The sequence below is a fragment of the Rhipicephalus microplus genome, chromosome 5 (genome assembly GCF_043290135.1).
Source record: "Rhipicephalus microplus isolate Deutch F79 chromosome 5, USDA_Rmic, whole genome shotgun sequence".
Taxonomy (NCBI): domain Eukaryota; kingdom Metazoa; phylum Arthropoda; class Arachnida; order Ixodida; family Ixodidae; genus Rhipicephalus; species Rhipicephalus microplus.
Window position 1 is genome coordinate 26,329,818 of NC_134704.1, and position 24,007 is coordinate 26,353,824.

The following is a 24,007-nucleotide window of genomic DNA, read 5'->3' on the forward strand; positions in this document are numbered from 1 at the left end:
TGGGATTCTTTAACGTGCACCCACATTAGAGCACATGGGCCTACAGCGTTTTCGCCTCCATCGAAAATGCAGCCGCCGCGGCCGGGATTCGATCCCGCGACCTGCGGGTCAGCAGCCGAGCAATCTAGCCGCTGCTCCACCAAGGCAGACCATATAATGACACATTGAGTTTACGGCTCTAGAAACAATTATACGCGTTGCACTAAAATTCATTCTCTTTGCAGTCACAGAATCTTTCTTCGCGTAAACATCCCTAAGTGTGCCCTTTTTTTTAATTTTTTATATACCTACGCTTCCAACATAGTTCTCAGTAATTTGAACAGAGCTTTAACTCATGCTCAAGCTAAGATTTCCTGTTCTTTGTGATGATCGATAAGAAGAAGCGTAATAACGTTCCTCGGTATTGATTTTTGGGATGTTTCTCTTTCCTTTTGTGTTTTTACAAAGAATCGCGATGTAGTGAGGGTCACATATGCGAAGTTCAAATTTTCTTACTTAGTTGGAAAGTATTTTTCTTTGAGGCAAGCTTGGGGGTGGCTACAGCGAACGCAAATACGTATTTGAGCGGCGCATCGCGTATAACACACGCGGAGTGTGGCCAAGAGGCTTTACTGTTCTCAAATAGCCCTCAACAATTGTAGTTTTCTCTTGCGTTATTTAACTTCTTGCCAGTGTGAATGCTGGAACGTTATTTTTTTCTTTTTTTTTTTACCCGCATGCAAGTTTGCTATAGACACGCGCAACTTCAAATGAGCGATCTTTGAAAACCTGGCGTGGAGGGACGAGATATATAGCCGCACGCATGGGCAATAGCACCCACGCGCTCTTCTTCGGGATCGCAAAAGCACGGATTCATGAAGGCTTTACGCGGCCATGGTACCACGTTCCCGCTCGCATGCCCACGCTAGCAGCGAGAGTCGAGCTCCCGTGACCAACGTTCAGTCGAATACATTTTTAGGGGCGAAGCTCCTTAAGGCGTGGGCTGTGCGTCCCCTGTATGTAGCCACCTCTCGTTTAGCTCTTGCAGTGTTCACTAGATGGCGGTACTTGTAGCTGATGATGAAAAGATGCAAAATTTTACAACCTAGATGGTGGTAGTTGATGATGAAAGATGCGAGATGTTATAAAATAGGAATGATGTCACATATGGCGCGTGTCATTGGTGGAAGACAATCGTTCGATTTAGTGCGGTGAGCCCCACCGCGGTGGTCTAATGGCTAAGGTACTCGGCTGCTGACCCGTAGGTCGCGGGTTCGTATCCCGGCTGTGGCGGCTGCATTTCCGATGGAGGCGGAAATGTTGTAGGCCCGTGTGCTCAGATTTGGGTGCACGTTAAAAAACCCCAGGTGGTCAAAATTTCCGGAGCCCTCCACTACGGCGTCTCTCATAATCATATGGTGGTTCTGGGACGTTAAACCCCACATATCAATCAATTTAGCGCGCTGACGTACACTAGGGGGGCGTTGTAAAAAATCGAGTGGGCAAAATGTACGGAGGAATCATAGTTTACCAGGTTTACTTCCGGAGCTTCGCCCACTCACCATCATTCACTTCGTGGATATGGCGGCACTTTTTTTTTTAGTGCCATGCAGCATTGCTTTCGAAAAAGTCTGCCGATGTCATTCATCAAAAAAAAAGGGCGAAACCTAGTAAGCGTATCAGAGCGTAAGTTCTGAACCGAGTTTTCCCCGAACTTTGGCGAGAAAAAAATGAAGCTCCTAGAGCTATTATTTCCATAAATACTGCGGTACGTAGAGAACTCTTTTGTGGGACCTCTGATTGGGTACGTCAACGCTAATTAGAGATAAGGTTTCACGTAAAAGCTCGAAAACAAAAGAAAGGCTCTCAGATTTCACATGAAATGTCGAAAAAAAATGGCGATTCTCTCTGAACGGAAGCCCGTTTTATTGAATTAGTATATTTTCTCTTCACTGTCCCCGTTAGTTCAGTGATGCGAATATCACGTTTCTTTGAGGTATATGATCAGTGATTATTTTTTTTTGCTTCTTTTTACTTTAACATAGAAGCATACTCAGCATATGAAGTATGCAATGGGTAGTCCCGTCTTCCACAGTCAAGTGAGCACTTCACGTCTCTCTTTTTTTTTGTTATTTTTGTGTCCGGAGGGCTACGACAAAACCGGAGGGCTACGACAAAATGGCCGGAGGGCTACGACAAAACGCGCGGAAAAACGGGGGATCGAGCTCAGCCGTGCAGTGTTCCGCAGGGGTGTGGTGGCCAGCACATCTCGTTTCGCGAGCTACGGCGGTAATTGCGAATGTCTTTTTTGGCGCGAAGCACTCGCGGGAATTGATCGGAAAGCCGAAAAACCTTCAACCTCCTCCCTTCTGCCTCTCCTCCTTCCATCGGCCCCTCTCACACACGCGCGAACACACACGTGCATTTTTTTTATTTTTTCTGTCCTTCAAGCGTTTACACATAAATTTGTGTCTGTGTTTCGTCCTTCCGTTCCTGCGCTCATCGTTTCGTAGCAGTATATGTACCGTGTTTTTTTTTTTTTACCTATAGCCTTAGTACCCGCATTGCGCAGATCTTCTGCTCTATTCTACCAATATATTCATCCTTCATGAACTTTATCTACTGAACCCGAGTTGCCGAACGAGCTTCGCCTTCAGAAAACTCTCCTATACGTGGCCAATTAATTTGTCTCTGGCGTTACAAACGAAAGCCCGAATTTCAGTTTCCGTCCAATTTCCCTTCTCTTTCTCCCTCTTTACTTACTTATTCTATCCATAAGCACCTTTTTTTCTTTTTTTCTGGAGTCCCTGCATTTGCAATTTCCTGTCCCTCCAGTTCGACAATATGACCTGCGAGCGAAGGTGTCGCTGTCTTTGTCCCGAAAGTTTTGCGAGTCGCGGGATGTATTAGCCCCCTACGCGTAATCCCACGAGGAGCGCAGTCGTAGGACCACTCGATACCGTTCCCCGTGTTGGTGGGGTCTTTGAAGCTTTATATGTCTACATTTCTTGGCGTAATATGGTTACCCATGCGAGCGCGAGTGACTGATAAAAATTATTTAAGGCTTTTTTTTTTTCGAAGACTTTCGCGCTAAGCCGGCCCTGGGCCAAACTTTTTTCTTTGGAAGCAATATATAAATCCAGTATTGGAGGACAAAGTTGAAGAATAGAAAGCAGGCCGTGCAAAACCTAAATATGCGCAAAACGTGGTATTCATTATTTCGTCTTGCGCGACAATCTAGGCCGGTGGATCTTCTGGGCAGCTTTAGGGCTAAATTGAATCGGTTTCTCGTAAGCTTCACAGGCTGCCCCGTGCAGAAGGAGCGCAATACGGGACGCGAACAAAATAGCGCTGCTGGTAGAAAAAGCCTGGGAATGTCCGCAGAATTCAACTACGACTATCTTGGGGAGCATGGCAAGGTGAATTTCTTAGCGCACAAAACCGAAGGCAGACGAAGGTGAGACGCGTCTATCTACTCCCCCATTGCACCTACTTTCGTGTTATTCAATATTATCAGCTGTGCTGGGAAGATAAAAAAATTAAAATTTACTGGACTGCTCTCATGGCCCTAAACAAAACTACTTGAATTTATTTATGTTACGAGCCTTACTGCATCTGCTGTGTGTGTGTGCTCGGGATCACTACGTCTGGCCATGACTGTCACATAGCACCTAAAGGTAATGTTCATGTCGCAAATTCAGCATTTTAGTTAATATTTTATATCTCACCGTCTGCTTACGTGCTTAGCTTTCCTCGGTTTTGTTGGCTCTCTCTCTCTCTCTCTTACTTTTACCGTAAAATTTCTGGAAATAAAGGTTAATATTCCGTTGCCTAATATGTTTGTTCTGATGAAAGGAAGGCACAGGGGAAGAAGACAGGCAGCTATTATAACCAGTCTAGGAAAACTGGTATATTCTTTCCACTGAGGAAAGGAATGGTAGAGTGTGAAAGCCAGTTGTAGACAGAAGGAGGGAAAGTGGGAGCACACACGCAAAAGCAATGCTCGTCTCAGTCAGAATATCTCCTTTAGTTTATAACAGCCAGTGCAACTCTGTCATCTTTAATAATTTTAGCCATACCTTTGTCTCCTTCATACGTGATGACTACTTAGGAAAACATTCCAATGTGGCTACTGCCGTGATAAAAGGGGTAAGATCATAGTCATCCGGCCCCGACGTGGGAAGGGCTCACAACTATAGCTTACTAGTGCCTTGGGACCTAAATTAAGCCCCGCCGCGGTGGTCTAGTGGCTAAGGTACTTGGCTGCTGACCCGCAGGTCGTAGGATGGAATCCCGGCTGTGGCGGCTGCATTTCCGATGGAGTCGAAAATGTTGTAGGCCCGTGTGCTCAGATTTGGGTGCACGTTAAAGAACCCCAGGTGGTCAATATTTCCCGAGCCCTCCTTTACGGCGTTTCCCATAATCATATGGTAGTTTTGGGACGTTAAACCCCACATATCAATCAACCTCAATTACGTTTGTCGACGAACCGACTGCCTTTTGTGAACGGGCTGAGCTAGAGTAATTGCGACATGTATAGGAAAAAAGAAACAGGAGATAAAGGAAAGGCATGAATCTTAACCGGTCTAGAAGGACTTGTATGTTACCCACATGCAGAATAAAGAGGTGGGGAAGTTTTAAAATTGAAGAAAGGAAAAGAGAGGAGCATGCACAAAGTCGCACACCTCACAGTCATAATAACCTCGTCAATCGATAACAACCGTTGCAAGTCCGATGAGTTCAGACGTTGAGCACCGCTTTTGTCGCCTTTGTCCGCGATCACATCTCAGGATCGCGATTCTTCCGTAGTCACCCTCTACGACCTGCCTCATATTTATATCTTTGTTTTGGCGCCTAAAACCCCGGCAGTTGTTACTATAATACATATATTGTACTCTTTGTGTAAACCTGGAGGCTTAGGCGTTTAGCTAGTTTCTCAGCCATGGTGGCCAATAAAGTAGCTTTCCCACTCTCTTTCTCTGTACCTAATGCTACGGCCAACAAAATCCAGCTTTTTACCCGTCGTTAGAGGAGGGGGGCGGGAGGGGGCGTCTCAGCAGCACGTGCGCGCAATTAAGAGCACACGCCTCTCGCATGCCGAAGGTACTGCCACCTATCGAACGGCACGCTTCGTATCGAGTAAACTGCATCGGGAGGCCAAAAGACGGCTTCGTCCAAGCACTGCACTGAGGGGACACTGGAGGCAGAGTTCTGTTCCCGGAGTTGGAATTACGTATTCATGGCAGCGCGCAGCCAGCGAGATTGTTGGGGGCCGTATGCGTGTATGTATATACACATGCACAGGGATGGCGCTGGGCGATCCGGACTGCGTGGCGGGAGACAGCGCACCACCCGCTGTGGGCCCCATCACGTTTCCCTGATTTTATTTCCCGTTCGTTTGCTCCCCACATCGCTCGCTTGCTTGCGAAATCGGTGCTACCCTCTGTATCTGCTGCCTTTTCAATCGACCTATTTACCTCAGAGTTTCTATATCTCGCCCGTATTCTGCGCGCGCCCTCCGTCCAATTTATTGCGCTATTGTTTTCACCCTCGCGTATCGCAGCACTGGCTTCGGCTGCTGTCGTGTACGAAGACAGGGCCGTATTGTTCTGTAAAAGTGTCAGTGCAGGGTAATGTTGTTCCGAGCATTATGTGTGCCGGTATATTGCCTATGTGCGTTTGCGTGTGTTTCTTTCGTGCGAGTGCGCATGTGTTCTTGTAGGGTTTGTGTGCGTGCGTGCGTGCGTGTTTGTGTTTGTGTGTGTGTATGTGTGTGATTGTGTATGTCTGCATTGCGCGTTTAGGCGCATGCGCATTAGAGTCTGTGGGCGCGTTTCTATGTGTGACTGCGCATGCGAGCTTGAGTTGGCTGCGGCAGCAGCATCAGCAGCAGCTGCTCCGTAACCAGCAGTGCCAACGTTGAGACCTTTTTTTATTTTCCTTCTCTCCCTCCTTTCCTTTCTTCCTTCTTTTTCTCTTTCCCAATTTTCTTGCTCTTCTCAGTGGAAGCGCGAGGAGCAACCGTGGCTAGGCTCGTTAGCGGTAATTAAGATTAACGAGACTCATATATGCGGGCCCACAAGCGGGTTCCTTGCGGCCTTGTATCCTGTTCTTTCTTTCCGCTAGAGCGCGCGTCGGGACACGCTATAGCCACGAACACACGAACACACATGATACTGGTTGGTCGCCACCGCTTCTTCTTTTTTTTTTCTTTTTGCTGTGCAGTCGAGAGATGAGCGAGCAGAGATGACTGCAGTGGTTGGCGGTGCCGGGGCGATGAGCCCTGTTCGGTCCCTCGCGTTCTCTGTGCTGCTTGTCGCGCGCGCGGCAGATTCATGAGTAAACGCACTTGTCTTCTTTCATCATTTGTTTAGCGACGACGTCGCAAGATGCGCGGCCGCTTCTTCGTCTCGCATGAGCGGCCCGGTTCATAGCCCGGGTTTGTTTTTTTCGCCCAGCGTTCGCAGCGGCGCGAACAGAAGACAAAGAAAAAAGGAAGAAAGCAGCGGCGGAATGCCGGGAGATGCTGGTGCGAAATTTGCGGGCTTCCCTGAAACTTTACACAATCTCGACGCTCGGCCATATAGCAGTGAGAGCAAACACGCTTAGAAAGCGACGTGCTTTCAAATGAAGAAAAGGCCTAGCATTCTTGGCGTTCGTTATTTTTTTCAATAATATTCCCGAGTTGATCCGCCGCGAACTGCAATATTATAACCGATCAGCGTAATGAAAGTCTTCCTTGAAACTCTGTCTTAGCCCGCTTCACATTCTAGAAGTCTCCCTAAGTTTTCTGGTGATGTGCGGTTGGAATGGTAGAAAAGTTGATAAAAGTTTTATGACTTATAATTGCGTTGTGTCGACTCCAGCGTGTCCTAATGTCTTTATCACCTTCTTTGCCGAATCTTCGTTTTTTTTTTCACTTTTTCTAGATGAAACATGATCTTATAACTGAAAACATGCTGAGTTTGAACGCCTTAAACGCTATCATTTTCCTTCCACGCACCTAACGCAACTCGAAAAGGTTTCTCTTAAATTACTACATTGGCAACAGCAAAAATGGCGTTCTTTCTTGTTTGTTGAGTCAACTTAAACACACCTAATGACGCGCGCTGCTACAATTATTTTTCATTTCCATGCAATGTAAACAGTGAAGTAGGAAGGCAGAAAGTTTCAGTCCGAGCACTTCCACCGCAATGATGATGATCATGATGAGTAAAACTTTATTTTGGTCCAAATCACAACGCTGAAACTTTTCTGTCAATGTAATTGCTTTTTTTTGGTGGAGGGGGAGGGTATACGCTATCGAATCGGTTGCGTAGTGAGCAGTTATCTGACTCGGTCTCTGAACATTAAAGTGACACGAGCCAACGGCGCCTCGAACACTGTGCGCTTCCTCACTTTTTTTATAATCTTCAATAAATTTCCCGCTTATTTCTGGTCATTTTCTGGAAATGTTCCACAAGTTTCGACTTGTTTTCAGTATTCTTCACTGCGTCCTTAGTTATCACAAAGATTTTTAATCCAGCATCAGCGTTGCCTCTCATCTGTTCGATCCTCGTGAGGAACATTCAGCATTCCTTTTTTCTTAATTCGCCCGGTAATTTCTTTTCAGAGTGTCGTAAGTAGCGTTTACGGCAAGATCGACGGTATCTACATGCACCAAGTCGCAAGGCAATAGTTAGATTTTCTTAGCATATGTTTATTCATTGTGTTCTAGAAAGAGGGATAAAGATACAAGGAAAGGCAGGGAGGTTAACCAGACGCACATCCGGTTTGCTACCCTGCACTGGAGAAGGGATAAAGGGGAGAAAAGAGGCTGCAGAGATGAGAAGGTACACACAATCACGAGCACACTCGGGGAGCTAACAGAACGCAATACGTAACAGGACTGCCTAATATGCTTTGTTCGCAGTGACTATTTCTTCTAGGCAACAACCAGAAGCTATATTTCACCCAATGCAAGCTTTTATACTCTTAAATGACACCTCGGAGTGGGATTTTTCACGTTGTGCTTATTCAAAACGCGACACGGCGTTTTAGTAAATTGGGCTTCCTCTAACAAAAGGTATGCTTGCAGAAAAGCCAGCTTTCAAAATCGCGTACTCGGGAGGAAGGTACAAAAGGGAGAAGGAAGGGAGGTTAACCAGAAAGGCATCCGGTTCACTACCCTACACTGGGGTATTAAGGAAGGGGACAATAAAGATGAAAAAGAGTGAAGAGAAGGAAAAGAAATAGGGGAGAAACAGACAGTGCAGCGTGTAGAACTCCACCGCAAGTCACAGGCATCCACACAAACCCGTCTTCCTCAAGAAATGCAAGAGGGCTTTCACTGCCTTGTGGGCTGTCAAGTAATGCGGACAGTGCCGTAATAGCACCTGCAAAGAAATCGGCCAATCACCCAGTCACTGCATTGCGTTGACAAGTACTTGTCTCTCCGAGGCAAATCGAGGACAGTGGCACAGCAGGTATTCGATATTTTCATCGGTGCCGCAAACGTCGCATGCCGCACTGTCACTCACTGAGATCAACGTGGTATAGGCTAATTTCAAATCGCGCACGCTCACGTGCATTGTCAGCTTTTCACGAAAGTCGGAGAAATCAGAGCATCGTGTGCCTAAAATCGCCACCTGACAACAACATCTGGAGCTTACGGAAACTAAGGCACAGGTTTTCCCTGAATTATTGGCTGCGCTATACAGCCCTCCCAAGGTGTACACTTAAACGGAAATGAAACTCGATCCTCTTCGGGCTTCAACCATTCAAAAGATCTCACACGCCGAGTTGGTGCCGGCAATCTTTTGCCAATACTGTTTGACGCAACAAAAAAAATGCTAGCGAAGGAAGCGATATAGTGCGGGACTAGTCATCGCAGCCTACTGTTTGCCCTTCTCAACCGAATCGTTTCTTAGTATTCAGCAAGAACAAGAAAACAGCTTTGTCTCTTCGTGGTGTGGCCACGTTTCAGTAGAGCCTACCAACCACCAGCTGACATAGACTCCGGAACCGGAGGAAGAAATGAAAACAGTAAAAAAGAAGGAATGGGTAATAGAGTTCCAAGTTTGTGGAAGCGGGGCGAACAGTAACAAAGACTTTCTCGCGCAACGATAATAATGACGACGCCACCAGCGGTCCAGCTGTCTCCGAGGAACGAGAGAAGAGGAGAGACGTAAAGGAAGGAGGTCGTCCTCTCTCAGTGTGGACCGCCAAACACCGCAGAAAGAGAGAGCAAACATCTAAATGACGCCGCCTGCCGCGGTAGCCAGAGATCGAATACCGCGAAGATGAGAACACCACAACAAAAAGTAAATACGAGAAGAAGAACGAGTTTGCCGTGAGGGAAGAAGAAGGTGCTCTCTCCGGGGAGACTGAGTTATATATACGCGTTTGGTGGCAGCTGGTGCGGCGACAGGGGCAACCGGCACACCGTCTTGGATGCCCCAAGAAGACGACGACGAGGAACAGCGTCGGGTCGAACGCGCCCGGTTCGTCTCGCTACGCGTGGGCGCACGCTCACCAGGTTGTTCTTGTTTTTGTTTTTCGACCTGTCGGTGGCTACCCTCGCGTGCAACGGAGTCATGGCCGAATAATGGAGACGTTGTACCGGCCACCTGAGTCGGCGCTCTTTCGGGTGTTATTGGAAGAGTTCTGCCGGTGTGCCACGATGTTTGGGGACAACGCGAAGAAGAAATGGGGAAAAAAGGGTGACACACGATGGCTGCTCGACTCGTGTGTTTACCGAGTTTCGGCCGGTGGAATCGAAGAAACGTATTTTGTCTAGATAAGAAAAGGGGGGTCCCGTCCGGTGTAGCGTTTTGAATGGCACTGTTTGTTAACGTTGTTTACTCGACATCTCCGAAGAGAAGGTGCAACACGATTCCGCACAAAGAAGGACATATTGTCGCGGTATGATGATTTATGCGACGTTCATAAGATGCCTGCGAGAAGCACTTTCGGGGCGAGGCAATTTCTTTCAGTCGGAACCATGCGTGCTTTACATTTGCCTTAAAAAGAGGTAGCTCTTTCAAGACGACCGACCGTGGTGTATTGTTGGGCGAGTCCTTTTCAGGCCATCACATGCGTGCCATCACAAAAGCTGTGTCATTATTTCGTTCGACAAATCTATTGATTCTGCCAAGCCGTTAGCGATATATGCTTGTTCAATATGATATTGTGTCTCGCGTTTCGAAATTACACAGTTAGTGGTTGGGGGCTCACAAAGCAGCCCGATATTTGTGCTGCCTTGCGCAAGGCAAAAAATATAAATAAATAAGATAGGCCAGCTATGCATTAGTGGTGCGGAGAGTCACAAATCAGCTAAGCTGGTGGCGTTCTTATCTCTTTTTTTGCTTCTTATCATCCTCACTTCTTTTTTCTCATTTTTATTATATTGTACTGTGCATTACTATACATGACTATACTATGGTTTACCTTATTCTTCGTTCTTTCCTCCTCAAGCATACTTCCCATTCTCAGTCCGCGCAGTACTATACTTCATGAGGCTATACTACGCTTCACCCTCTCTCCTTCTATATTTTTTCTTCATCCTTGCTTACATTTCCGCCCCCCTTGCTATATATCAATCAATCAATCGATCGTTCTTATCATTTATGTTGGATTAGGAGGATAAGGATTTAAAAGCTCAAGAGCTTGACGAGGTCCTGACCCCGTTCGCAAGTTTCATATATACTATGAAAGGGTCTAAAGCGGTGCTAGGTGACATGAGATGCATTATAATGTTGAAGCTGTCCATGGTGATGCTGGTTGCCTTGCGCATAATCAAGAATTTTTCGCCAAGTTTAAACAGCTGCGCTTGTTAAATAGTTGTGACGTAACAGTGATGCATAACTTTGTTGGTGATAAAATAAAGCGTAGTTTGGCAGACAAGTTAGCTTCTATAGTGAGGCTGCAGACATATACAAAGAGCTGTGTAGACTCACCGATGTAGAACTGCATATATGTATATGTGCGAGTTTGTTTCTTAATTCTCATTTTCTAACAATAATGTTTCTCAATTCTTATTTTCTAACAATCAAGCGAGAAGACGTAGCCGTCGCCAAGTAATGGTGATAACGACTTTTTCGTTTATTTTTTTTTATTTCAATAAAAAACAAATCTGTATGATCGAATAAAAACTATGTGCCTTCAAATATGATTTCGGTACTAACTTAGCAAATTTCAATGGTTGTACGAGAATCTTTGCTGACCCAGCTTCGAAAAAGGTTGTTTGTTTTCTTTGGTGCATAGGAGTCTTATACTTGTTCGAGCTTGTATATTGAAGCACTTCAACTGCGCAGCTGCACCTATCCTAGCTGCTAGAGCCCAAACTAAAAACAATGCCCAATTTTCAACTCTCTGCTTTCTTCTTTTGTTTATGTTCTGGAAACGAGTGTAACAGTTTCACAAACCTACCATGTTTTACACGCTGAAATGTCTCGCCTGAAAGTTAAATTAGTATGTACTGGCTTTTGTCTTTGCTTGCGAAATATCTGTTTGTTCTTTAGCTCCGGTCTGACGGTCCCCGCACAACGGGAACGATGAAAATTTTGTGAGTTGTCAGCGTATGCATAGCTTGTTTCACTCGCAGAGTGAAGTTTCAATCGTCCAGGTTGAAACAACGACAAGGGAAGTATGTGGGCTCATCGATTCAAAGGAAATTACGGAGCTATAGTGTTCGCTAATTCCATGCCCGCTAGTGTTTGCTCAGCGCTCCAAATTAGGCGTATAGCTTCGCTGAACGTTTGGAGTCAGAAAGGTGTGATTCCACTGCAATGTACGCTTCAGATAGCTTCAAACGCGTCGGCGCGTGTTGGCGCGTCGCTGGGACGCCATATTTCAATAGGAATGAAATCTTTGGAGCAGATCGTTTGCAATTTTAAACTTGCTCGAAGTAAAGGTTTCATCGGGGTACGACGCTGTGCCAATAATGGCAGTTACGCTGTTTTTACTTTTCAGGCGCCGACACTTCGATGGTTGGATGGCGAAACTGATAAGCAGCGAAGCCGTCTACCTTGTGGGAGAGAAGGCGCATAATTGAATCACCAAGGTCATTCGCTAAGTTCCTTACTTGCTTATTTCGACGAAGGGAATCTGCGTATGAAAGAACGAAGGAGAAAAAATGATGGAAGAAGAAAAGAGTATGTTGAAGGCGTCGCGACGGATGTATAGGGCGATTTTTATTCTGTCACTCCCACGACAGCGCTTCTTAAGAGCTTAAGTTTGCGGCTCGTCTCTTGCGCTGTCTGTAGTGCCTTTTGTTGCATCACTGCCACGCGCTTGCTAGAGTATGCACTTACTGCGAAAGACTGTGGCGACTGCGGGATAAAAAGAAAAAAAAACAACGCGTGACGTCTCTCTAACTTGAGATAAAGCGGTAATGGCGACGCGACGCACTATGCCATTTGCCGCCCTGTTTCTCCGCTTGGGCGCCTTACGTTCGGCGAGATTTTGGCGCCTAGACAACGAAAGTTGTCATATTCGTCTTTCCTTGCTCCTCGTTATTTTCGGCAACGTACTTTTACAGCTGACACACTTTCCTTTTTTTTATGTGGTGCGATAGCGTCACGAGCTTGGCAGCGTTAAAGAATTGTTTACGCATATCCGTCGAACGACCCATCATCTGCGTTGTGGAGCGCGAATCTTCGTAAGCGACAAGCGATAGTGCGCACTTCTTAAGTATACCCATTGCCATCAAAGAGCTTGACAGAACTATAAACTTCCGAGCCGACAGCACTAGAATAAGCAAATGTCCATACGCGCTGTAATTGTTTATTGCTTACATTTATGCATTTTTACTTGCAGTTTCCAGTTCGTGTGCAGTGTGCCGTGTGTAGAGAGAGGCCAAGTCAGCATACGTGCGCATACAAGACTCGACATGGAAACATTGCCGCTTAACGCTCCAAAGCATGTTATGAACACTCCACGCCTTGCCTTAGACGAAGGCAGAGATAAATATGGACTGGGATGCAGCGCTACGTAGTACGCACTTAAGGACGCAGATATGGGCAGTCCAAACTGACCCACGACATGGCGGCGAGGTTAGACCTATCTGTCCCGACGTAGGAGTGACCCACTACGTGTTAGTTCACGCCACGACGGACCTAAATAAAGTTTTTTATATATCATACAGTCAAATCCGCATATATCGAGCTTGCAGAAAGAAAAAAACAAAACAAAAACAAAGGTGAACTAGTTGACTTCACGGCATAGCTGTACCACAGTGCAAGACAGGCAATGTCATGGCGTAAGGTTTTATTGTTCTTCTTCTTTGGTTTGGAGTGTATTCTGTGGGTAGTATTTAGGTGCGATTTGTGAACCAATTCAGAACCGATTTCAACAGCACTTCAGCACCTTCAAATGCAGCTACACGTACTTCTCGTGCGTCTGAAGTATAATTCTTCATGGCGCCACTTGCACACCCAAATGCATGCGCAAATGCCTCCTTCTGCGAGAAAAAGCCACACATTTTTATGACAAAGCCAACTTCTGGAGCGTTTCCCGCTGCTCGATTTTCGACATATGAAATGATCCGGCTAGATTTCTTCGATTATATGCGTATACTTTTCTTGTACGAGCCCTAAAGTATTGTCTGTTCGCAAATAGTTTGATATAGTGGAGAATTAAATTCACCTGATTTTGATATAGTCGGGCTTGTCTGTATTGAAGCTCAAAGTGCATTGCGCATACATACATACATACATACATACATACATACATACATACATACATACATACATACATACATACATACATACATACATACATACATACATACATACATACATACATACATACACACACACACACACACACACACACACACACACACACACACACACATACACATACACATACACATACACACACACACACATACACATACACATACACACATACGCATACACATACATACATACATACATACATACATACATACATACATACCTACATACATACATACATACATACATACATACATACATACATACATACATACATACATACATACATACATACATACATACATACATACATACATACATACATACATACATACATACATACATACATACATACATACATACATACCGAACGAGCCGCCTATACGTCTACAAGTATATTGTATGGTTTCCCATGCTATGGTAAGGAAACTTTAGACAAGCAATAGACGCAAGCATGCACTTCTGTGCCTGCCTCTTTCCTGTAACATTTTTTGTCGAGTAGCTTATCGTATATAACTAATAACGCAGAGTGAAAATGCAGAGTATAACATGATTTTACAATGAGTGAAAATAAAGAGTAGAAGGCCTGTTGATTCAAGAACCTGAGGTGGTACTTCCAGTATCGGAGGCTTTCGCAACATTAATCTAGTTACGAACAGTCTGCATAGGCGGTATTCTCGTGCATTTCCCAACGAGAAGAGGCAAGGCATCACCTTCAATAAAAAGCCCTACCAAAATGAGATAAATGTTATCTTGTTACCAGGCGAAGCCCTTGCAAGGCACTCGCGCGGGAAATTGCGGCGAACTGACAGAACCATAGTTTTCGCAGCTACTTCAGTTGCGTTTAGCATTCCGGTCATGGTCTCACTAGAAGTCTCTGGGAGGAGTTCTAATGTCTGACTACGTAATTGGATCCCTGTGAAGAGGGTTACGTACCGTATACGTTAAGCCTCACTTATACTGGCGGGTCTTTTGATATTGCTATAGAGCACAGTTCGCGCGAATGGTGCCTCCAGGAACATTCTCGCAATGTTTGCCCGCTCCGACGGAGCCGGTTTTCTTCAGGCTGCTATCTCACAGCTTCTTTGCATGTAGCGAGGTCCATGCATACATAATTAGCGGGTTTTGTGTTCCACCGCTTTGGTTGTAGCATTCTATGCGTAACGTTCACTTTTGTAACTGTACTGTGAACGCAGTCGTTTCGAGCGCTCCACTCAGTGGCGTCCCCGAAGAACCGCCCTTTCAATACCTCCTCCGTTTTGTGCGGTTTTTCTGCGTTGTTGTTTCTTTTTCGAACATTAGGGTGAAAGCGGTAAGGAGACCATGGCGCAACAGGAGAAGAAAGGCAGCGCAAATGTGACACCTATTTACGGAAAAGCTTTTTTCAAAAGTTTCGCGTGTTTCACTTCTCTTTTTTTTTTGACGGTATAAGCGTAAGAAGAGACGAAGCTGCTGATGTCGTTTTGATCGCTTCCCGCTCCCTCTCCTTCCCCTCTCGACATGAGAGGTCGGCAATGCGGCGTCAGTTGTTGAGCGATTTCGGACTTTAAGGTCATCGATTCTTCGTTTCTGAAATTACCCAGAGCTCTGTTGTAACACCCCCCCTTTTTTTTGTTTCAAAATATCGCATTTCTTTCTTTATTTCCTTTCTTTTTTCTTTCTTTCTTTCTTTGTGTTCTAGCGTTTTCAAATAAAGCAACAAAAAAAAGTGCAAGTACTCGCACCAGATTTCGCTTGCGCAAAGAGTGCCGCAAGAGATGCGGTTGGTGCGGATGCGGTACGTGTCAACTTTTAGTTGAGCCCCTCACAACTTCTCGGCAGTGCCAGTCAAACGCGTCGCTTCTCGTCTCGGATAACGTGAGCAAACTCGCGCACGGTGGAAACGGCAGCATCAAAAGTCAATTTGCCTTCCTCCGATGCCAGCCTCTCCTCCCTCACTGCGGAGCGACTACTTTCAATCTTTTCATCTCACTTCGGAATGAAGGTGCATTACCTGAATGAGACAGCTGGTATATCCAGGCGCATGTCGCGTCAGCGTGGGTGAGATAGAGGGGAAAATAGAATAAAGGAAAGGATCGGTATGACCGACACAGGCGCGAGGAATGAGAAAGTGAACAGATACCGCCCGCGTATTTGGGCTTCTTTCTTTTTTTCTTCTTCACTCAAAGTCTCTTGGGTGCTGCCGTGATTTACGGGTTTCGTGGTCCTTTTACAGGTTGCTCTGGCTTTTCACGTCACGCAAGGAAGAGTAGCATAGAAAATAAAACAACATAACTACAGTCGTAACGCAGGCATGTGGCAAATAGATTGCTCCTCTCGCCAGCCCTCGTTTGGTGCGCCGCTTTTTTAGCTCGGGCAGGTTGTCGACCGCATCTCAGCCGAACACGGCGCCTGGGCTCTCACTCTAGTTCAATCGCGTTCGTGGTGCACCGTTGCCTCATCCTGAAGATTGTGTTAGACCGGTCGCGCACAGGTGAAATTTGCATCAGGCACCTCTTATCTGGTAGTGGCGCAAGTTTTATCAGCCTAGTTCTTTTTTTTTACTCCACGCATAGAGCATCGTGTTTGGAAGTGCAGAGAACTTACGTCACTTCTTTAGGTGACGCGCCTTGTTGAACAATGCAAGGTCCTTGCTGAGCCACTGAAAGTTAAGTCGGCGATAAGCTCGGTGAACACTTTGGCGGGAAATCTTTACCGCGGGCGTTCACGGCCTCATGGAACCGCTTCAACCGTGCGCTAGCAAGCGGTTGTCTGTATTGCCTAAGATGTATCGAGCTATGAAGCGTGTAAAGTTGAGTATGTTGGTAGGACATAATGAATCTAAGAACAAGGTAGAAGACAACGACCAGCGAATAACACACGCAGTGCTGTGTGTGTGTGTGTGTGTGTGTGTGTGTGTGTGTGTGTGTGGTGTGTGTGTGTGTGTGTGTGGTGTGTGTGTGTGTGTGTGTGTGTGTGTGTGTGTGTGTGTGTGTGTGTGTGTGTGTGTGTGTGTGTGTGTGTGTGTGTGTGTGTGTGTGTGTGTGTGTGTGTGTTCCTCGCTTGTCTGTCTCTATCCCGCAGCTCTTACGTAGTACATTCATCATGCGTTGAGCTTTACCGCTCACCCTTATTTTGTCTATCTCCGTAGAACAAACAGCCTTACCTCTGATTCCCACCGAAACTTTCATGCAATCTTTTATGAAAAACTGTGTACCGACTATGGCATATTCCGTCAAAGCTATTGAACTGCTGCCAGACTTCCACATGCACGTGGTGCTATCGGAGCGTTTAGCCCTTCTTCATTCACGACTCAAAAACGATGATAGGCACACGTTAGCTACCCCGATGACTGGGAAAGCACTTTGAGCTATCTTTAATAAACTTCTTGATGGAGGTACGCGGTTTCATTTTCCAACGGTGAGCTTCGCAAAATTCACGCAAGAAAGAGGTTCCCGCGCTTGTCACAGCGGCTCAGGGATGGTCCCCGTCTCTTGAGCCCAAAAACCGACTTACGCGGGACGCGTCGCGTCAATCGCTCTCCATTAGAGAGAAAAAATTCACAAATCGTAAACTTCATTTGAGACATATGGGAGGCGAGAGACCGTGAAACTGCCACCGCGCAGTGTCCAGACTCCGTGGCGGCACATTTATTTGCCTCGACCAGTCATGCTCGGGATGAAAACGGCTTTCGGTTCATCATCCTCTCCTACGTGGCCCGCTTCACGGAACAACCGTTCTCGGCTCCTTTACTTTTCTTTTTCTTCATTGGCACTCAATCTCCGCAATGGTCGAGGAAGAACGAGTTGCGTGGGCTGTGTCGGTTCACTCGGGCCTGGCGAAGTGAATCCTCCGCGAAAACCGGGTGAAACCGCAACGGAACGGGGGCTATACAGCGGCGGTAATCAACGGAGCGTATACCGCGAGCGATTTGCGAGGAAACCGGGCTCCGCACGGGGAAAGGACGCGGCCGTCCGCCACCTCACCGACCGACGGACTGCTGGCAGCCCTCGGACACGCCATCAGCGCATCGCCGTCGTTGATGAGGCGTGATGGGAGGACGACGACGATGCGAACTGCATCGACGGCCGTGGTTTCGTCGATCGATACGCCCGCGCGTACGTAACAAACTCACGCACACTGGGCACGCCGGAAACACAAACACGCGAGCACTGGTGCGAACTCGACTAACGCTCGTGAAGAGACGCATCCCACCTCTGCATGACCCAGTATAGCGGCGCGAGGTTTAACGGCTCGGAAGAAACCTGGCGCTCATACAAACACGTGCGATTGGAAGAATTCATTCTGCATTGCGCTTTCCTTAGTCTCCTTTCATTCATTCGCTCGTTTTGTTCCTTTTACGATTCACTCGGCTTCTTTTGTCTGTTGATAGCTTTTGCGAGCTGTAGCGTTTAAGGGTTTTTTGTGTGTGCGTGTGTTTTTTTTTTTAAGCACTCGATCGCTGGGCGTATAACTGGACGGTCGTTATACGCAACGGTTTCTGGCTTGACCGTGATTACGAGCTCCTCTGACGGTGCAATGCTTTGTTGTCCCGGTTAAGAGGATCTCCGTGGCTTGCCTTGCAGCGAGCCAAAGTTAGAAGCGTCGTAAGTGGTCCTTCTTTTCCGTGCACGATGGAGATGACTGTGGCGCATGCTGATCAAGCGACTGAGAAAAAACAAATGACTGCTCTCTTTCGCCGACACTGGTGTAACAGCGGAGCCGTGTTTTTACTCCCTAACGACGAAGGAACCGGCCGAGCAGCGTAACCTGGCAGCTTGAGAGAAGATGTGTTACGCCTGTTTGGCTTGCGAGTCAAAGTAGCCGGGTCGTTTGATGCTCCGGACGGAGCCGTGAAACAGGGAGTCTGGAATGTCGTTTTTTTTCCTTGGCGACCGTGGTGAGACCGTGCTAAGACCATGGTAAAACTGTACGAAAGAATTGGAACTGAGAAAGCATCATGTTATTACGGTCTTAAAAAAATAACACGACCAGGTTAATTTGTGTACGCGAAACCAGCAGCGCTCATGCGAGATAATTTTGTGCTCCCGCTGTTTGTTTGTTTGTTTTTTGTCCTATTTAAAGTGTGCGCCTGTGTGTTCAGGAAGCAAGCAAATCTGACTCTAAGTGGAGACGAGCAAATTGAAGACAAATTGGCGTTCGGGAACTTTGGTGTAGCCCCGCCGCGGTGGTCTAGTGGCTAAGGTACTCGGCTGCTGACCCGCAGGTCGCGAGTTCAAATCCCGGCTGCGGCGGCTGCATTTCCGATGGAGGCGGAAATGTCGAGGCCCGTGTGCTCAGATTTGGGTGCACGTTAAAGAACCCCAGGTCGTCAAAATTTCCGGAGCCCTCCACTACGGCGTCTCTCATAATCATATGGTGGTTTTGGGACGTTAAACCCCACAAATCAATCAATCAACTTTGGTGTAAAATTATTTCTTTCAAGCGGGGCCGCAGAATGACGTGGCGGGAAAATATATTGTTCCGCTTGTGGGCATTTTAACGTGAGTTGCATTATGTTCTTTGGAGACGGCAAAGCTGAACTGTGCCAGATAAAGGTCAATATATTCAATCGTTTATTTCTTTATTTATTCAGGTAAATAAATATTTAATAATTTACTTATTTACTTATACATTTATACCCTTCTTTCTTTCGTTTTTTTTTCTTTCTTTGTCGTTTAGGTAAAATCAGAACGAACTGGATTTTTGTCCTTTCTTTCATTTTTGTCTTCCTCGCTACAAACAGTTTCTTCCCATCTGGTAAATACTTCAAGGACTCCAATCATTTTGGTGACTAATAGAGCGAGTTTCTTCTAATGCATTATAATTTTTTTCTTTTCAGTATACATCTTTTGTTTTGTTTTTTTTCTACGTCACGAACAAGCGACACGCTACGATTTCGCGCATCTGGTGTTCAAACAAAGTAATCACCGAGAACACCGTCGTCGACGTTAGGCGCAAAGCGAAAGTGTCAGAAAAGTGAGGGGCATTACGAAACACTCGTGAACTTGGCGCCTCAAATTTGTTTCTTTCGCTCCCCGCCGGATTTTTTTTTTTTTTCGTAGCATGTGTGCAGCTCTCTTGAGCGCCAGAAGATCGCTAGCGGGAAGGCTAGGAGTAAATTTGCAACGCCTTCTCTCCCTTCTCTCCCGGTCAAACGCACGCGCTGTAATCGAAAGCGCGTTATGATTTCGCGCACGTGTGGGCTCTCGAAATAGGTTTGTGTATTTTATCTCGCGGGGCCGACAGCGGAGCCCACCTCAATCACGAGGTACGAGAAGCTGCAATGAACAAAATACACCGCCGCGTTCCGGCAAAAAAGAGAAACAAAAAGAGAGAAAGCAAGCACACGCTGCTGTATTCTATACCACATCCGGGCCCTGCGTATGCTCCTGTCCTGTTCGCGAATGCCAAACCGAGCCTGTTCAGCTTATGTTTTAGTAAGTTTGTTTTTTCTTCGCTCCGTGTTTCAACTACAGGATCAGCGAAAGACGCTGTCAATGCGAGAATTGCCACGAGAAAGGGGACGAGCTGGTTAAACGTCAAGAAAGAAGCGCTTGCAGATTATTTTGACTTTGTAAAATGACTATACGAAATGTTTTTTTCACGAATAAACAAGCAGTATCGATTTCTGAGTGATGAGCATGCAAGCCGATCAACACCTGGCTTGTCACTAAGCATCGTTTCGAAATTGGGGTTAGGATAATTAACAAAACGTTAATCATAACGTTGAGTGATAAAATTTTATTATGATAATTCAACATATTGAAGTATTCAGTTCAGTTTGCTTTTTCCTCGTGACCTGTCAAGGTACGTTTTTTGGCAGTTTACCAGAAATATAGTGGCATAGTGACATTATTAACCAATGCACCTGAATACAGTATTTGTCTCTATGGAGCTCCCTATGAAGCGAGCTGTTTCGCGTACTTGAATGTTTGACACATCCGTAACACAGAGTATTGTATTGAGTGACAAGAACGAAGCAATACAGTAATAAGCATATATGAGTAGTGATACGCCTACAGCATATTGGACGAATATAATCAGTATATAGAGGTGCAGACTCAATATTAAGTACAGAGTCTGCCACGTCGGTTTAGTGGTGGTGGGGCTTGGTTGCTTACCCGAAGGTCACGAGTTCGATCTCGAACGAGGTGCTAGCATCCCGATTAAGGCGAAGTGCTGCTGGCCCGTTTGCTATGCGATGATCACTGCATGTTAAATGATCACCAGATGGTCAAACCTTTCTTAGCCCTCCACTACACCGTATCCCATAATCATATCATGCCTTTGATCGTTTTGACGCATAAAAACACTTGTAATATCAACAGTAAGTTTGAATTATTACACCTATATGTGTATTAGTTCAAGGTACCCGTAATGTTGGCATATTAGTCTCAAAACAATGCCGGCTCAAGTGCACATGCAGCCTTTACTCAAATACTTTGGTGACGCTCAAATGAGCACAAGTTCTTTTTTAAAAAGTCGAACGTATCAAAGAGTTCATCAACACTGTTTATCTTCTTAAAGCATCTCTCTATTTCTTTCCGAGCCCCACAGTGCCCACCAGAGTGTCAGCAAACCGAATCCTACCCTTCCCATCAGCCTCCCCTCGTGAAGGGAATAAAGACGTCGTCGACGACCATTGTGTGACTTCAATTTCGTCAAAGAACGTCTCGCCTACGCAAGCACCCAGAACGCGTTGGCCGTGCCCGCCTCACTATACTTAATAATAGACCGCGCCAAAAGGAGATATGACCGAGGAATCAATATATCTGCTCCCCCCCCCCCTTTCTCTGTCCACAACGATTCGGTCTTGTTCATCCTTTTTTACGCCCTACATTTATCCCCATTCCAACGACCGGTGCAAATTTGTTTCCAAATGTCACTTACCCCTTTCCTTGGCGCTTATGGTCCGCTACGAAAAGTAGGGGAAAAAAAAGAAAGAGAGCCTTTGCTTCCGAGTGAAGCGAAATGCCCGACCATATCGGGGAAATGAAAGCCCCTTTTCTTCGTGACCGAATCTGCTGATGCTGCCTTCGACTGAATATTTATAGCTTCGTCACTGACGGCGAAGCCCTCTCTTCTTTCTCGCTTCGATGCTTACTTCGATTCCGGGCGCGTTGTTTTTGTTTATTTGTTCTCTTCGGTTTTCATTTCGATTCACATTGTGGGCGAGTAGCGCGAGCTGCCTCCCTATTTATGGCCCCGAGTCGCCCCACGCTTTTATTGCGGCCAGAGCGCCGTTTCACTCGAAGCCGTGAAATTCGAGAGAGCTACCGTTATGATATACAATCCCTGCAATGGTGCCTCCTCCGTTTGCTTTGCTTTGTTGGGGGCGCCAAGCGCAGTGCTTGAGAGATATGCCTCCCCCGTCTTATAACGCGCAATCGCACACATCGTAGTTTGTCTTTTAATTTTTTTATCTCCTGGCCGATTCGCTGTGTTTGCATGCGCACTGAATATAGTACTGCCGCAGTAAACTCATTCGAAATGCAGCGTCGCGTCAAGTGATAAACGCGACCTTTCTTTTCTCTTTAGCTTAGAAGTCGTCGCTCTCCGCGACACGCCGTTGGTTACGAAATATCTAGTAACATTCTCTGACACGCGGGCTTGCATCAAATCACACCACTGTGTGTTGTTTGAGACGAGCTAGTACTAAGCAGGGGTAAAATTGGGGGCGATAAATGAGGCGCCTTTTATTTGAGGACAACGCAACACCCTCGCCGGCGTGCGAAGATAAACGCGGACTCCAGCCGTGTGCTACATTGTATGACACTTTCAGATATTTACCGCGTAACCTTTTTTGTTACTTTTTTTTTTTTGAGCGACAGGCTGGGTCGTGCTGCGTGCATAAACGCCGCAGATTTGCTGAGGCGAGCGTAACAACCAATAAAACACGGCTTTATTTCGCTCTCGTTGACGTCACGTTGTGCGAACGCAGTACGCAAGAGACGGGAAGCCTTTTTTTTATTACGCACGAAATACGCTCGCCCTTCCAGACATTGCGCTTGAATCGAGAAATGAAAAAAAAAACGGACATTATGCGAAATCGCAAATCAAATCAAAGCTATAAGTTTCTCTGTTTGCTTTTTGAGAGCTGTCAAGAAATGTCACTCGCTTTTCTTTTTTTTTTTCGAGATCCTATAGAGCTTCTCGTTTCACACAGAGACATTTGACCAGACGTTTTTTTGGTGAGTATTAAGCACACAACCTAAATTTTTCTGCAGACGCGATTAGGTTGAATTCATTGCTTAATAGCTAACGCATAGTCATCTATATCAGTGAATACATGTCTGTCTTTCTGCATCTATCTTTTTATTTTTATTTTTTTTCGTCTACTAACGGTACGACTAGCTTCTATTTAAATGTGCGCTCTTCTCTATCAAGCCACCACAAGTATAAAATCAAACAGCAAACACCGAAGGCTCTCCTCTTCTAGTAGCATGCTGCGCTGATGATGTTTGCTTTAATGTAACCATCTAAAAATGTAATAAAATGAATGGACATTAGGAAAAGTGACAGCATAGTTGGGCAAAGATTGCAAACTTTTCATGGAGACAATGATTCCTGCAGGCTCGTGAGAACCCTCTCTACTAACACGCTAAAAGAGTTCACCGCAGAGAAAGCTACGGGATCGGCGTTTGCCTATATCTCGTCTTAGATCACGGAGCACGTATGAATCCTAAACAAAAGATGTAGCGGCTTCCGATTGGTCAGCCGCTCGGATGTTGCGTCACCGGCTGTCGGTATTGGCTGCCCTCTGGCCAATGAAGATGCTTTCTCGATTTTCTCTATTCATTTTTGTAGCGGATCTGATACGCCGGTGTTTCCATCCGCCCTGCACAGTTTTAGGGACGCGAGTCGTTCGTGCGCATTTTTGTTCTTCGTTGCGTAAGCGTCTCGTTTATTTTTTTCGCCGCTAGGTGGGCAGGAGGGCGCTCCGGTGGCTGTCGCGCTGCTGTCACCGTTGCTTAAACCACGGATGGCGGGAACCCTATAAGCACGCGTTGGACCGCGAGAAAATTAATGGACACGTGGAATTGCGTGTTGGAACTTTCGCCGGCTCTCCGCGGCCTCGAGAAATAAAAGAAAAACTTTTTTTTTTCTTTCCCGAAATTTTGTTAAAAGCCGCCCAGCCAATTCCTTTCATGGTTCGTTATTCTGTTGGCCCACTTTGTTTTTATTATTTGCATCCCTTCCCATATCTTATATGCCTGCGCGTCGCTCCATTGAAATAACAGTCCCTGCTATCGCGCGTGCAGCCTTGTGCTCAATAATTGAGTTTCCGGTTTTTATTATATTCTCTTCCTGCCTGACTGTGCATAAGC

The 24,007-nt window shown here is 46.1% G+C and overlaps 1 protein-coding gene across 2 annotated transcripts in view; it reads left to right on the forward strand.

Annotated features, from left to right (window-relative positions):
- LOC142817694 (suppressor of lurcher protein 1-like) overlaps nucleotides 1-24,007 on the forward strand; it is a 413,217-nt gene that overhangs the window by 229,553 nt on the left and 159,657 nt on the right. The gene's annotated exons all lie outside the window — the stretch shown is intronic.